The 12,293-nt window shown below is 40.8% G+C and overlaps 1 protein-coding gene across 8 annotated transcripts in view; it reads right to left on the minus strand.

Moving 5' to 3' along the window:
- The window catches only part of MYT1L (myelin transcription factor 1 like), a 364,482-nt gene extending 357,329 nt beyond the window's left edge, over window positions 1-7,153 (minus strand). For 5 of the 8 annotated variants that reach the window (XM_066385811.1, XM_066385810.1, XM_066385808.1 and 2 more), the window contains exon 1: window positions 6,987-7,153. The gene's annotated coding sequence lies outside the window, so the exon portion shown is untranslated. Of the gene's footprint in view, window positions 1-6,409; window positions 6,517-6,592; window positions 6,885-6,986 lie in introns of those variants that run through there. The other 3 variants (XM_066385806.1, XM_066385812.1, XM_066385807.1) reach the window with 2 other exon arrangements.
- Window positions 7,154-12,293: the final 5,140 nt, after the last annotated feature.

The following is a 12,293-nucleotide window of genomic DNA, read 5'->3' on the forward strand; positions in this document are numbered from 1 at the left end:
ACTGTAAACCTACTTTTGCTCCACCCTGTGTACATTCCTAATGCTGACTTCCCAACATGTATCCCTAACACATCAGTAATACCTTTGAACCTAAAACAAATGATTCTATCTGCACAGGTTGGCTTCTGAAGATGTGAAGCACCCAATAGATATATCATTGGCCGTACTTCTCCTTAAAAGCATTCTGCCTCTAACTCCTCGGATGTTAATATCCACACTTTGGAATATTAATCATGGGGCCCATTGTATTTTATAACTTATTCAAAATTTAATACACATGAAATCATAATGCAAAGTCACCTGTACTCTCACAAACTGGGTGGTCTTTCCAAGTGTCATACTGACCTCTTTGATCAGATACTGTTTTGATCATTAACTCCAGAACTAGATGAACAGGTGGCTCAGCCCGTTAGTAAACAGGTGTGTTAACTTGTCCCCAGAGGACACAACATTTCCTGGCTTTCTCTAAGGGTGTGAGTCCCTTAGGGAAAAGGATTGTTTTTGAGTTAACAAAATCCCAGTAACAGCATATCAGCTTTAAAAAAAATGAAGCATTCTTGTTCTTAGAACTATAAAAGGAACACAAAAGATATTGGTAGATTTATAACATAAATTCCATGGAAAATTCCAAGTGTTGATTCAGTACCAAATATGACTATGTGAACCAAAGAACACATAACAAATTAGTCTGAAATATATCGGAGCTAACGATTAAGATTTCCATTCCTGTTACATGCAAGTGACATCTCACACCAACCAGCACTCTTTACTTTGTGAAATCTCAGACTTTCATTGTTAAGCCAAGGCTTTCTGGTGCCTGAGATACTTAAATTCCTGGACTCCGAGAGAATAGGAAACACTAAGTCTAACCTAACTCTTCTTTAACAGGATTTAATCTTCTCAGAATTCTTAATTCTGAATGGACAGGTGTGTTCAGTCATCTCTGACTCAATGGAAAAGTGGCCGAGAGTCTTCCGAATGGCCTGAAACGCATGACCAGTTTTCAATTTGAATTCTCCTCTTTCTTCTGATGGCTCTTCAGCCAATGGTGAGTCTGCAAATGAGCTAGTCACTGCCCCTGTCAGCTGCCTGCATGGGGCAGCTGCTGATGTCACAGACCGAAGTCAGAGGTGGGTGAGTAAGGACCCGGGGCTCTTCCTGTTGGCCCTCAGTCAGTAATCTAAGGCTTAGCCATGCCAGACTGAGATGTTCTCTTGATGATCTCTGGGATCAACAGCTTTGCAATGTTCAGAAATTGCAAAACAGACACCTGACATTTACCCAACACTCCTTCCTCAGAATAGCATTTTGTTTACTATTTCATGCATTCGCAGGGTAAGCAAACGTGTTTCCATTGCAACTGCATATACCATAAGGGGATGGATAACGTGTACACATGGAAGCAGAGTGGGGAGTGTTTGTGCAAAACCCTCTCTCAGTGGGGGTGTTTCAAGCGCTAGAGTTCACAGTCAGAGGATACACTCCAATTCACTGGAGAAATACGATTATACAACGCCATACACCTAAGGGCTACTTTTCAGAGTGATACCTGGATCCCAAATGCATTAATCATCCAAGGAAGGGACATCAGTGTCTTCCCTACTCTGGTTAAGTCAGAGATGAGACCATCTACTGCAAACATGAGCACAGAAAGTAGGTTTAGAGGAATTCATGATGACCTTGTATCAGAAAGCTATACATTTAAAAATAAATATGTATATATATATTTATACATTCTATGGATCTATATTACATGCAGCATATTCTATATGTCAGGTACAATTTAACACATATGTTATACATGAAAACAACTATATTACATTTATAGATTACATGTAAACATACTTATGTTTGTATGTTGACATATAACCTATAAATGTGAATGTATATGTCTATACAGAGTGAGGCAAAAGTAAGTTTACAGTTATTCCTATGAAAAAAGACACACAGGTTATGATGACTACAACAGCTTTATTAACTCGGTCTTTTGTGAACTCACAACTGTAAACCTACTTTTGCCCACCCCTGCATCTATACACCCTGACTCATCATGGGCTAAAAATTGTCAGCTCTATCTCTTTTGACTCTGCACATAGCAGGTGCTCAAAACATGCGTGGTGCATGAAAGATGAAGGAGGAGCAAAGTGTAAGGAGTCATTCCTTTAATATTCATCACTCCCTTCGATTTTTTTCTTTTTCTTCTAGGAGAAGATGGTGAGGGGAGCCCCTGGGCTGCCCTCATTGTTACTTATTCCAGCCAAACTGTAGCTAAACTCTTCTCAAATGCAGAATCCAAACACAATTAATAAATCTGCAGCCAGGGTCTCAGGGCAGGAGAGCAAAAGAGGAAAACCTAGCCCAACAGCTGAAGAGTCCCAAGGGAAAGACATTTCCCTGTTCTTGAACCTGGAGTTAAAGGGGTTTCCCAGACCTGCGTGGCCTCAGGGCTTGCCATGGTCAAGGCTCATGGGTGGGTGTTCTGCTCCTTTGGCATGCTTGGGCTTGGGGAAGCACTCAGACAATGTGACGGCATGCACTGTTACATTCATGACATGACTTGGTCATACCACATTAGCAATCGTCAGGCACAAAATTTTGATCCTTTGTTAATATACTCCAGACCTAGAAAAAAGTGAGTGAAGAAGAAAATTTCCCTTCAAAATAAAAACAAACAAACAAAAACCAAGAACAAAACCAGTTCCTCTTGAAGATAAACTGCATAGCCCTATTCTGGCAGCTGCCACCACCCACTCCAAACTACAGGACATGAGGTCAAACATAGATCTGAACCCAGTAAATATAAATAACTATGACCTATCCTATCGACCACGAAGAAATCAGAACCACAGAGTTCTTAAGGTAATACACCCAGCTGTGCTACATGTCCACAGTGCGAGTGTTGTGCTTCAGAAAGGAAGCCAGCAAGTCTGTCAGCAGAGGAGCCAGCACCACAGCCCCCTACACGAACCCCAGGACAATTTCAGCCCTGCTTTCCCTCAGCCTCATAATTATTTCCCCCTCTTCCCTGAAACTGGTGATGAGACATACCTCCCTGACCAGATGACAAACAGCTGGATGGATGCCAAAGGACCACACATTTGTGGTCTTCCATCCTTTTATAATCTACTTCCTAATTAAAAAATAAAAAAATGCTTTGCTGGCGTGAGGTAGGAAGGTAGTAGGCTTGGGATATTTCACAAAATAGCATCCCCTAATCCTGGGGTTGCTGGGAAAAAAAATCTGTGCTCTTACAGATGTTTATGAGCTTTCCTGGTACAGAGATAGAATCAATTTGCTTGCGCATGGCCCTCAAGACATATTAAATTTATCCTGAAGGAAACTGGTTTCTGAAAAGCTCTTGCCCAGATGCATTAGGCAGGTGGGAGTTTCAGTGAACCAGAGGGTCCACGAGCAGATGCAGCATTGATTTCTCAGTGTTCACAACCTAGCAGACAGCTCCAAAGCAGACCTGATTTGATGGCTCTCTATGGGGTGCCCTGCAGACTTGATTATTTCCACAACCAGTCTGGCCAGCATTGTTCCATGGCGACAATGCTCGGTGCTTTCAGCTTCTGCTCAGATGGCACGGGCTGGTGGAGTACACGAACCAGGGAGAGAGAGCAGGAAAAATTTAAAGACATTCTCAAAGAACCACCCCCATCCCTTCCAGGGCTGAGTGATGTGGTAGCTTCCGGAATCAAGAGGTAATGCTTACTTAAAAAAAAAAAAGCATTCTGTTGAGTGCCCTTAAAATCCATGATATGTCTACGTTGAGATCACAGTATAAAGATAGTACTCAAAATAGGGCTGGAGCTAGAAACCCTACAGTGAAAATCTTTGTCAATGTGCTAAAAAGAGCCCCTGCCCCATAAATGATTAATCTGTGAGTTGTCTGATTTAGAGACCTAAGCCTGACATACCACACTTAAAAATATCTCAAGCGAGTGTCCAGTAATCTTGAGGTAATTTTCATAATAAAAATAATTTGAGTGTACTTTCTAAGCTGTCAGACTTCAGGAAGGGCAATCAGGATGTAATATTGAGTCATAGAGTTCCTGTCCACTGTATTAGCATGTGTAGAAATATTTCTAAAGCAGGAGTACATGGAACACATATTCACCCAATGGCTCAAGTAACTGCTAGCTGACACACAGCATTTCCACTCACCAAACCTTTAAAGAGATTAATTGTAGTACTCCTAATGGTGCAAAAAATACATCATAGTACAGAATTTTAAAGAAATATAGTCCAACAACCTTTGGGAAGAAAAATATTTACATCCATCTTCATTCACAACCACTGGGAGCCCCACTAAGGAAGGTGCAGAGAGCTCCATGGCGCAGATAGACTTCCGAATGCCGACCACTCTTCCCCAGTCAAATCAAAGAGTCTTTGATTTTAGACTCATATTTTGGCCTCTTGTTGATTCCCTAAAAATAATTTTCTATGAAAGGCTGCTTTTCCTTCCAACATACATCACCAACTTTAGAGCTAAACTAAAAAAGAAAACAAAATCCCCTTAGAAATCCCATTTGCAGTCAGATAGACATCACCATATTTCTAACTCTGGGACCTTTCATTGTCTTGGAAGGCAAAGCCCTTATCAACTCAACAGTGCCTGAGAACTAATGTGACAGATAGTGGCATAAAGTAACTCTGTCAAGTGGAAAGTAATGTGACATAATTTTGGCCCTTAAAAAAAAGAAAGAAAGGAAGGAAGGAAAGAAGGAAGGAAGGAAGGGAGGGAGGGAGGGAGGAAGGGAGGAAGGAAGGAAGGAAGGAAGAAATAAAGAGGAAAGAAAGAAAGAAAAAAAGCTGGCTATACCTCTGAGAGGCAGCCAGGCACAAAGGAAGCATGGTAGGTAACACACAAGGGTCCCCTCCCCTTTGAATGGACACACTGAGGCTAAAGCAATGCTGGTATTTTGTCCCAAGAAAGTTATAACCCACCACAGCATAAAACTAAAAGGAGTTGTTTTCATCATAAAGAGCATGGCTTAACTCTAAAATGAACTACAGCAATGAAAAATGATGAAAATATTACTTTTGTCCAGATAACACTTGCACGAGTCTGTTTGAGAACATTTGATATTTAATATTGTTTGGGTTAAAAAAAAACCTTAACTGTTTTTTTTTTCATTCTAGTTTAACAGCAAAATTTAAAATAAGATGAAACAGGCCATATATATATATATATATATATATATATATATATGTACATCCATGTGCCTTGATATAAAAATGACAAATTCACTTATTATGTAAACAAACAAACAAAAAATAGTCAGTGTGACTGTTTAGAAACTTGAAGCAGGAGGGAGAAAAATGATCAAAACCGTGTGTCAAAAGCTTCACATAAAGGGTTAATGGGTTTTGCAATATCTTCTGTTCCATTGAAGTAGGTTTTTTTGTTGTTGTTTTCTTTTTTGGAAAAGCATAGTATTTTTAAACAGAATGACTCTCCAGAAAGTTACATTTTCTGTCAAACAATCACTGTCATTGTGTAGAGCCAACAAATAGCTAAAGTAAAGCAACTCTCTTTAAAAAGCCTTTAAAAAATAAAAGCAAAATAAACTCAAGTGATCTGCAATATGGCAGTAAACTATAAATAGGCAATTAAAGAACAATAATTTCTACCTAGTTCCTATCTTAAGAGCAGATGAAATAATTAGGTCAGTTAAAATGAAAACCTTACCTTGCAAGGAGAGTAGGAATTATGGAATCAGGATAGAACTATTTATTAGTGAATTCCCCAAGACCGAAGTACATGAACTCAACATTAAAACACCCATGTGGCATTACTATAGTCACAGAATTATATAAGAAATGTGTGTCACTGGTGACAATAGAAAATTAGGATTCCACCAGGCTTCACACTTATTCTTCAACTCATAGAACTGCTTTGTAAAAACAGTCTCCATTTTTCTTACGAGAATTGCAAGTACCGGAGGGTGTGCTAATATTTTTTGTTTTTCCTATCTGTCGAGCCTACAGATCAATAGAAACTTCTGTTCAATTTTCACAATCTCCACGAAGTTGCTGGTTCAATTAGCCAGCCTCTTTTTCCAGCTAGGAAAAAATATACACCAGTCAAAACTAATGATGCCTGGGTTGTCACCGAAACAACATTCGCTCATTTTACTGGTCTGGATAACACTGTTCCAGGAAATAGTAATTAAACACACATTAAATCATGGCTGCTGTATATTTCTGAAAACAATCATCTCTCTCAACCGTTCATTTTCACTTCAGACACATGCACAGAAAGATGGATGGAGCCATACTGCCCCAAACCAGCAGCCAAGGACTACTATCCTTTTGTTACTGACCACACGGAGTTGAACTTTGCTCCACTTTGGGAAGCAGAGCCCCAACTCCAGAGACAACAAGGAGAGCAGGACATATTTACCTGGTGTTGGGGGGACAACAGCAAAGAGAAGCCTGCATAATCACACACCAAAGACATTTGGGGGAAGCTTCTGTGCCTGCTGCAGACCCCGGGCTCCTTGGCTAGACCAGCGGCCAGCGGCGGAGGGGAAGCCCTCTCCCCTCACCTCAGGCAACCACCCTGCCTTCCCTCTTAGGGACTCACCCGGAAAAGGCTCCGTCCTGGTCCACGACTACAGAACTCTTCTAAGGCTTTTGAACGCCCACCATTTGTCCTCCATTCATCCAATCAACTTCCCACTGCACCTCTCTCCCTACCGGCGCTCAAGACACCGGCCACTGCTCATCTGTATGCTAATTATTTTGCCACATGGACAAAAGTAATAATGCTTTCCGACAGGAAACTAACAGGCCTGAAGTCGGAGATGGAAATTAATAAGTTGACACCACCGGAGCGACAGGGAGGATGGGCATGCGTGCTGGCGGCTGGGTGGACAGGCAGCCGCAGACAGGGCCAGCCCTGCGTGTGCACCGACCGGGCTGGCTCCCCGGGAGACCACCGCGCTGCAGCAGCATCAGCGGCCACTCTGCTCACTTACCCTGTGTCTCAGGCTGAATCCTCTAAGCTCCACAAATCACATCCATTTCCCCAAATCCTAGACTGGGAGGGGACTCTGTCGCCAGGCTAGATATTTCTCAAGGTATGGCTGTGCACTACACCCGGTAATTGCTAGCCTTCCTGCTTATTAAGCTCACGACACAGTCGGGCAAGATTGGGGATGCATGCTGTATGATTCTTACATTGTACCCACAGGCCCCTAAATCTCTAGAGCAGAATGTGTATCATGTGCAGGGCCGTATTTAATGGAATAGATGAGAACGGTAAATAGCAGAGGCAGGCTGCTAACAGCTACCAGCGAGGCAGCCTATCTAAAAATAAACCCCCTGTCATCGACATTATGGTAAATTCATGCCAGGGCCAAAGACACCTCACAAAGTCAGCTGGACCTCCACTGTTTTACATAGCACTGCCCCTTCACTTCACAACAAAACAAACAAACAAACAAACAAACAAAAAGGCTCCCAAACCAGCCTGGCCACTACTCAACATGGGAGGACAGTTACACAAGAGTTAATGCAAACTGACTCAAAACCCCTTTCAGGTTGCCCACCCCACTATGGTCTGGATACATAGTGTGAGCTTCTTTTTATCATTCTTTTATTCTTTTTTAAAACAAAAGACACAGGACAGTTTCCCTAAGAGAGGGAAAACACTGTCAACCTTTTCATATTGTTTGAAGGTAAAAATAATAATAATAATATTAGGAAAAGTTTTATCTGAGAAGGCAAGACCACATGAGATTTCAAAAAATAAAAATAAAAAACACAAAAAGGAATGGAGATGTGTGACTTTCTTTCATTAGCATTTTTCCGGTTTAAAAAAGATAGTGTTGATTTTATAAATGGCTTTTTTTTTAGTCAAACCATAAATGTTTTACTCCGGTGGTGAGTCTATCTTGCACTCTCTGCAAACCTCTCTGAGGACACTCACCACTCCGAAAGGCCACATTAAATCATACAGACTCCTTAGCACCTCCCACCCGTCCCCTGAATGCGAGCCTTCAGCACACAGACTCCTGTTTAATAACAAGTCCAGGCAGCATGCAGACTGCCCGGTGCCCACATAGTTGATGCCACACAGAAGAAGCAAGCAGCACTGTGGGAGAAGGGAGCCCATCGTTGGCTCATCTGTACATCCAGCCATGTGCTTTTTAAAGAAGTGTGATAATCTGTCATCAAATAAGAGCAGAAGCTGGGTCACCAAGGAAACAGCTCTGTTCTGAAGTGCCCAAGAGGTCATTCAGAAGAGCTGGATGTAGCCCACACCAGACACACCGTATGCGACCTTTAAATGAAAGGAAAGAGGTACCTTGATGCAGAGAAGTTGGTGGCTGTCAAGAAAAATCCTATTTCGCAGTCTCTTTCTGCACAGGAGCGGGGCTATTTCTGCCCTGGGGCAGCCATCACACATGTTGATCCCGTTCCCCCACACATGTGCGCTCCTCAGCCCCTGTGCTCCAAAGCTGTCACAGTCAGCTGCCTAGGCACAGGGAGACCCGAGGGCAGAGCCACTACCAGCAGTAACAAACCACTGGGTGCTCTCCTGGTGTCTGGGGAGGGGAGGGAGCAGGGGCAAGAAGCAGGGTGCAAGAATCCAAAGTTCCCCAAAACACCTGATTCTTCAAAGGTGGATCCTCTACGCTGTGAGCCTGTGGCCTGACTAGGTGCGGAGCCCAGACATCCTGGTTGTTAGGGGGGTGACAGTTCCCTCCCCAGCCAGCCCTGCTGCAGATTGCTGCAGTCGAGAGCAGCCACGCTCTCAGGGACTAACTACCCTGTGCCATCGGTCCTCGCACAGCACAATACCCCTCACACTTAAGCTCATTCCCTCCCCCTCCCAACTTTTCCAATAATCACCACGTGGGGAGCAGGGGTTTTCTTTAAAGAGATACATTTTCAGAAATGTTTCTCACGAAGTAGTAGCCTGGTACAGCAATGCCTATCTGTATTTCTCCACATAATAAATAAGCATTTATGCATTCTTCCTAGTTTTATAACACCTGGCTTACATTTTCTCTGCCATCTCTGATTACTTTTACAGATACCCTGAGGACTCATTAGGATGTCAAAGCTTAAAGCAGTTTCATTGTGAAAACAGGCATAGGAAAATCATTGTGTATGCTTGAACAATGCAGGTGTGAGAGGGGTACGAAGAAGGGAGGGAGGCAAAGAGACAGACAGACCAGAGTTAAAGAGAGGGGACATAAGACAGGGAAAAGGGGAGAGGGAGAGAGGGAGTAGAGCTTAAGAGAGAGAGAGAGAGAGAGAGAGAGAGAGAGAGGCAAGACAGGACACAAAGCATACTCCCAGCTGAAACCATGTTGTATTGAATCATAGCCTACTAATAGAAAATGTAGAGTTGCTGCCTTAAATAATCTGATATCAGGAAAATCATACAATTACTACCAGAGCACAATATTTAGTATGATGTCTTGTACAAGTTGTAGTCATGATGGGCAATATTTCTAATTTGTGGGGCATGCCAATTTAAAATGTTTATTTTTTTATATCAGCCACATGTGATATTTGGATGGGATTTACCCTCTACAACTTCACAATGAAAAATTTTAAAAAAAATTATATACATATATACCTCTCTAAGTTTGAGGTATCTTGTCTCTTTAGTTTGATTTGAAATGAAAATAGGTTAATGGCAGGTAGGGTGTTGTTGTGAAGCTACAGTGTGCTAAAACTTAACTTGGTGGAAAAATGTTAATTATTTTCAAGTTTTTCGTTCAAGTTCCTCTACTGCTCCTTTCAAATGAATGCCACATACTTTTTTCCCCAAAGAAAACACTGAAGAAGAGGGCATGTTCAAAACCTTAAAATAAGAAAATGCATCATACTATTGCAATTAAGTTATGATATGGTGTCCTTTAATGATTAGAATTTAACAAAACTGCATGTCTCTCTTTCTAAATCTGTCATTCACTTGCTTCCTGGACAATGTTCTAGTGAGACTATACATCAAGGTAGGCTATGACAAAGTCTTAGATGCATTTGAAAAAGTGCTTATTGATTGGAAATTCCAGCTATGGACTGAAGGAGACACCAGCTGAGCCACACTCCAGGATCAGAGCAGGGTGGTCATTGCCAAAAGGCACCTCCCTAGTCCCTCTTATTGCCACTGAATTGGCTTCTTAATATACAATATTTAAGAACAAATAAAATGTCAAGTTGTTTGAAGTTTAAAGTGGAGCCACAAAATGTGTAATAAGTAAACAAAGTATTTTAGAGGCTATAGTATGTTTTCCAAAACAGTGCCTCTCTCTCAGATTAGATTACCTTAAAGATAAAGTTGGAAATCTAGTTTACATGTGTGATTTAAAAAAATATGATGTAGGCAACAAAATAAAATATTTCATGGAGAAGCAGTTAAATTTTCATCACATGGGTGAAGTATTTCTAAAACAAAATAAAAATCAACACATCAGAATTTTAATAAGATTTTAAGTCTTAATTATAATTTAACAAATAGAAAATCATTCAACAATCTTTGACATTGCAAAATATTTTATTTACTTCCCTAACTGATTAAAAATTGGCATAAGAAACAGACACGAGCCATCAGATAGTGAACTAATTGGGCATATTCAGAAGGAAGGTATGAGATATAGACATTTACAAGGGAGTGAAAATATAAGTTAACTAAAAAATATGATGGGGACAAAGCAACCCATTGAAAGGACCCTCATTTCCTCAAAATCATGTTATCCTTCTTTATTATCCCCCCCCAAAAAAATTGTATGCTCCTCTTTCTTTAGGAAATTTTGTACACCACACACACATGGTCAACATAATAGGGTCTTAGTCCTTAATTTTAGTTTCTGACACAAATTTATAAAATTGGCCCAAGTGTTGATAGAGGATGCAAGTTCAACTCAAGAGAAGCTGAAATAATGTATGTTGTGTGTTCACTGTCTACCTTCACTGGTTCATCTTGATAATCCTGGTTCACCTCTTCAAAAATGAAATTTGATCAATAATGACATGCCTTCCCATTACATAGAGGTTTTTCCACTTGGAGCACATCCACATTGTGTTTACAGCATTTTTTAAAAAATCACTATTCTACATATGCAAGTGATTTTAATGAAATCACATTATGTTTGGTCACTGAGAAAGCAGGGTAAAAAATTCTATATGCAAAATAAAGATAGAGAGATTGCATACCCTTCCTGCCACCATCTTCAAAACATGCGGTCGTGATCATAGAAGCTGTCCCTCCGTCTGCCTCAGTGAGGGCAATCATTAAGGCGATGATGAAAGTGAGCTATTTTCACTGTGGCCAGTAAAGGAGTAGGAAGTCAGTCCCTGCTGAATGTACTCGCTATCAGCAGCGGACAGCTCCCGGTGCTGAAAGGGGAAGGGAGAGAAGCCTCGCTCACAATAGCTCACTCAACCAGCCTTTGAAAAATCACAGCAAAACTGAATGAGGTGGCAAGTGCTCGGGCTGAATAGCACTGTCTACAGAACAATGGATGCCAACTCCAAATCCTACGATAATCACATTAATGAGATTAATCAGTGAATTAGCAGCAGTCAACGTCAGAGAGGCAAGAAAGAATCCAACCAAGATTGGTAATTAACTTTTTTATGGGGGGGGGAGGGGAAAATCAACAGTGTTAGCTACCTTGTCCTCGGCTTCACAGAAGTTGACAATTCTGCTTCACAAATCTGAAGGCTATAGGCACTGATCAAAAGGTGACAGCATATATATTTTTTGTATTATAATATGCATCCAGGGACCACATGATTGATGCTTAAACAACAGTCCTCTGAGAAAAGTGATGCCATTTTAAATCATCTTCATACACGATCAAGTTTTTCTTGTGTTGAACTTTCTAAGTGTGAAAAGAATACTTAAAATGAAATCACTTCCCTAAGACTCTAGCTAAAATGTATATATATAAAAACATAGCTGATTAAAAAAAAGGGGGGGATTACATAACAGCCAGCATTGCTTATGTGAAGTCTGTGATACTATGGCAAGAGTTTTAAAAAGTGCCATCAAAGAAATACTACACAAATGTATCAGTCATGGTCTATTGTCTTTCATAAGGAAACTCCACTGCAACAGTACAACTTTAAGGAGAATTATAATCAGTTAAGCTATTACACTTGAGGTGAGAGAACCATATACATCCCTTTTGGTCAATTAAGAAGAATAAACTTCATTTATTCTAGAATGTGTTATTAAATGCTATGTATAAGATCAACCAACACAGGATTCAAAGTTTTTGAGAGGTGAAAACTTGTAAGAAATGCAAAGAGCTGATTTACAA

The sequence above is a fragment of the Saccopteryx leptura genome, chromosome 5 (assembly GCF_036850995.1).
Source record: "Saccopteryx leptura isolate mSacLep1 chromosome 5, mSacLep1_pri_phased_curated, whole genome shotgun sequence".
NCBI classification, from domain to species: Eukaryota; Metazoa; Chordata; class Mammalia; order Chiroptera; family Emballonuridae; genus Saccopteryx; species Saccopteryx leptura.